Genomic DNA, 4,379 nt, shown 5'->3' with positions numbered 1-4,379 from the left:
ATATAATGTTTTAGAAAAATAATAATCAAAATAAATGGGCAAGGAACAAAGATGGAGAATACATTCCTCACTTCGGTTAGGTGTGCTAGTAATCCCTACCGAAAAAATAGATATCTCTAACCATAAAGAATGATGGTGACAGATACTACGCATTGCCTTTAAAATTAAAAAAGAACACAAAAAGGAAAGGATCACATTTTTTTAATCTTAAAAAAAAAATTATATACTTACAAGTTTAGTCTATGAACTTTATATATGAACTTTAAAACTTTATTTTAAAACATTCACATAGAAATTATGTGTACAAACCAAGGTTTAAACTTGGGATTTACCCAACTTATTAAAGACCCAAATTTCATTATTTTTGGAAATATTAGATAATTTGGTCCATAGGCGCATTAGAGAATCTTAGAATCTAATTTAGAATTCTTGTAGCACCCATTTTCCAGTTTCATTTAGATAAATATATCTAAGAAGGTATAGAGGTGTTGATATAAATAAATATATGAAGTAATTATCGACCCAAATTTCTACCATACCCATGTTTCTAAAATGGAAATATTCGATAATTCCAAATTAATTATTAAAACTGACTATGGAGCAAACCATCCCCAAATATAAACTAACAAACAACACACATCTTTTTGTCGAGAAAGATAATGAGTCAATAGCTGCACCTAAAAATCTCAACTAACTATTATCACCCTCTTAGCATCATAGTTCCATAATATAAAAAAGGACACACATTATTACAAATATATCATATATTTGGCATTGATCATCATCGCCATGTTCCAGTAGGAAAGGATACGAATGTCTTCAAAAATTAGGGTTTGACATCTTGGGGTAGTTGTATTTTTCCATAACGAGTAGAGTTGATATAATTCTGTGTCATGTGAGCTGATGCTCCAGGCAGAAGCAAACCAAAAATCCTAAATATTAAATTAGTAAAACCCTCGAAGTAATCACGACCCTTGAAGATCGGGATAGCTAAACTTCTTATAAGCTCCCACCATGCAGTCAAGTACTTGCGGGGTATCACCCAAATCTCAAAGAAGTAGTTCTTGTTTGGCTGAACCTCCAAAAACTGCATGCTCTCAAAAAAAAAAAAAAAAGATCATCGTCAAAATTGTTTAATTACTAGTCAACTCAAAATTTTAAGTAAATTTAATTATATCAATGTTTTAATACTTTAATTATGTCACTTTTGATCAAAGAAAATTTTAGAATTATATCAAAAAAATTTGAACTGATAAATTACTATCAATATCAATTTAAGATTTTGAATTTAATATGAGATTCATATTGAGAATCTCACATTAAAAAGGTGAGAGAAATCATCTCTTAAAAATATATGAATTTCTTCTTTCATATTTGTTAATTGTTTGGAGATGAAACTCATGTTTATCTAAAAAATATAATCCGACCCAAGAATTGTGAACCTAAAATAAACACCATCTTGAGGTGACACGTTAAAAAGATAGGACTTCATAATCTTTAAGATACATGGAGATGAAACTTCATGTTTATTATTATTATTATTATTTTTTATGTAGAGAAGAAAGAATTGTTGGAGGTTAGTGTTAGGTTATACCTTCCCTTTGTAGCAGGAGTTGTAGTAGATGCATTCACCGAAGTGTTTGTACCATGAATCTTTAAAATCGAAAGGAACTCTAGGAACCATGTCGAAGGAATAAACGTATCTGTGATAATGGAAGCCTTATTTTTTGGTAAGGTTATCCATAAATTGAGCAAAACGTCGGTCACCGGCTCGGGGTTGGCCAAATGTGTAAACAGCCTGCAGCTTTTTCAGTAGCGCAAACTCGCCGTGGAAGGCAAGAATAGTGACAAAGAGGATGGCAAGGGCTCCGCCAAGGCTGTGACCGGTGATGATGAACCTTGCGTTATCACTCTCTTTGGCAATGTCTCTTAGGAGTTGGCGAAGAGTGTAGTAGGCAAATTGACGATTGTCAGGGCGGGGAGGGAGCTCCTTGGGCCAGTCAGTGTCCTGTTGAAGGCCAAGGGCTTGCATGAAGCCGTCGTGGATGTGGCCAATGCCTTCAATATTGTACCATGACACATTGAAATCTACCAACCAATCCCCTATTTCGGAGCTGCCTCTGAATGCCACTATTATGACATTTGGGTCTTTAGCGGTGTTTTGAAATGCAAATGCTTGGGTTGTAGGTTTTCCCTGGAAATCTAAACATGTTGAAATTTAAAAACAAAATAAAAGAAATGTTCAGTTTCAGTATATGAACATTAACTCCTGCTCTAATTCCACGTAAAGAATAATTAAAATTTTCATTTTTCTTTTAGTATTAAAGATAAAAATAATTTTTTTTTTTCTCTAATTCACTTGTAAAAGAAACTTTATAAAATCACATATGAAGTTTGAAAACTAAAAAGAGTTATTTTCATTTATTTTTATTTTTGAATAGAAAATATTGGGAGAGAAAATGAACATTGACAATCATGACTTTTTTTTTTTTCTTTTGGCGGAAAACAAATGTAGCTTATAAAATGTGAATGATTCAACTTTTGTGGTACCAAAAATGGAGATTTATGTCAACAAGAGTGTAGCTCAACTGACATACTGTTCATATTATCAATCTCGTGGTTTGAGGTTCGTGTCTATAAACAATAGAAGTCTATCGCTGATAGACTTAGCTATATTTGAATTTTTTTATAAAAAAATGATGTTATACATTTTATTATTATTCCTAAAAATGCTACCAATTACAATTACTCAAAGAAATATGTGCAGTAAGTGGAGACCATGTATAAGGAGAGGATGGATTTAAGGCGAATCCAAAACTGGTTAGGTCGTAGGTCAAGACAAATTATTATTATTATTATTTGGTAAATTGAAAAAGATTCTCAAAATCTTAGGCTTCATCCATGTAGTTTCAGATCTCTCCTTATATGCATGTGATGCAATATTTTCAATGGAAGAAAATAAAAAGATGAATTGTATTCAAACGTGTTCTAGTTTATGCCAATTTAATATGAAAGTCCACGGTCTTACCATTCCAAAAATCATAACATTTAAGTAGGTTCATCTGCATCCAAAAGAAACACATTATTAGTTGTCATAAGCTAATTTTTACCAAAAATAAAATGAATTTTTTTAAGTAGCCACCCAATTTAATACTAGTCTCGTTCAAACATGTTCTAGTGCATTAGTGTTGATATATTCCCACCTCAGCAAAAAAATCAAATAATTATTTAAAATAATAATGCTAACAAAAAAATCAAGCTTTGCAGAAAATTAAACAGAGTAGACATGCACAAATTACAAGCTTATGAAAGCGATTAAAGATTGGATTGAATTGGCCAAGTTACAAAGTAAAACAGATTTATAATTTACCTTCCAGCAGTTATTAACGACGGTCTGGATGACGGAGAGAACTTCGTAAGCCAAAGTGGAAGCCATGATTGTTAGGGCACCATAATATATAAATTCATTATGGTCGCCCAGATTTAAGTTCTTCCCCACTTCTATTCTCCAATCTCTACATTTTACTTTTGGTGCGTAAGTTTCTTGAGATACCCCCCAAATCTTTGCTGCATCCATCCCCAATTAACATAATTAATTAACCAACAATCTCTTCTGTTTTTTTTTTGTTGCCACCACTGAATCTTTAACAATTTTAGTCTCCAAATTTCAAGTCCAATGAGTTCCCAAAATTTTAATTGTGTGTCTAGTAATTCCTTTGAATTTTATAGTGAAGAGAACTCTGAGGTTTTAATTTGGTTTCTGTTAGATGTGCATTTGTAATTTTAAAAATTTAGGAAAGATATACCTCGCATGGTGTTGAACATTTTGAGCAGATTGGCAATGGCGACAAGGATTTTCTCGAGGAGAATGAAGGAGACAATGATCCATCGATCTCCAAAGCTTGTGTAAGATTGTTCTTTACCTGTGGGACAATCCACCAATTTCCTGATGTCTACAAATTTGTAAGAAAGTGTGAATAAAAACAGGTTCAATAAAGTTGCACTCTCAGCTTTCAGTGTTAAATAATCAACACTAGAACGCATTTTTTACTTCTCTCTTTTAATTATCACAATGAAAAATGGTACAAACTAAGGTTGTAGATGCCAATTACAACCAAACAGATTGAGATTTTTTCTTATGTAACAAACATGTTTTGCTGCTTCGTTTTTATAGACAGAATATGAAGCCCTAGCTAGCATATTCGCTGTAATTTTTGTTACTTTCAAATTTCAACTTTTCAGGCGCGGTAATTGTATAAAAGCAAACATGTGGATGGCTACATTACAAGATAGTTAATTTTTGTTAGGCGACATTGTCCTTTTTCCACCTACTTCACTTTTATAATTGAATTTTTAAGTTGGGATTAAAAAAGTTTAAC

The 4,379-nt window shown here is 32.2% G+C and overlaps 1 pseudogene across 1 annotated transcript; it reads right to left on the bottom strand.

Moving 5' to 3' along the window:
- Positions 1-506: 506 nt before the first annotated feature.
- LOC120085467 (triacylglycerol lipase OBL1-like) lies at positions 507-4,160 on the bottom strand (annotated as a pseudogene). The gene is made up of 5 exons (XR_016531942.1): positions 3,807-4,160; positions 3,371-3,567; positions 3,029-3,062; positions 1,595-2,202; positions 507-1,087 (listed from the first exon to the last, which is right to left on the bottom strand). The product of XR_016531942.1 is annotated as a triacylglycerol lipase OBL1-like (transcript).
- Positions 4,161-4,379: the final 219 nt, after the last annotated feature.

Source organism: Benincasa hispida, chromosome 9 (assembly GCF_027475165.1).
Source record: "Benincasa hispida cultivar pf3 chromosome 9, pf3_genome.v1.1, whole genome shotgun sequence".
NCBI lineage: Eukaryota > Viridiplantae > Streptophyta > Magnoliopsida > Cucurbitales > Cucurbitaceae > Benincasa > Benincasa hispida.
Note: the sequence above shows the minus strand (reverse complement) of the source record. Positions and strands in the feature narration are given on the sequence as shown.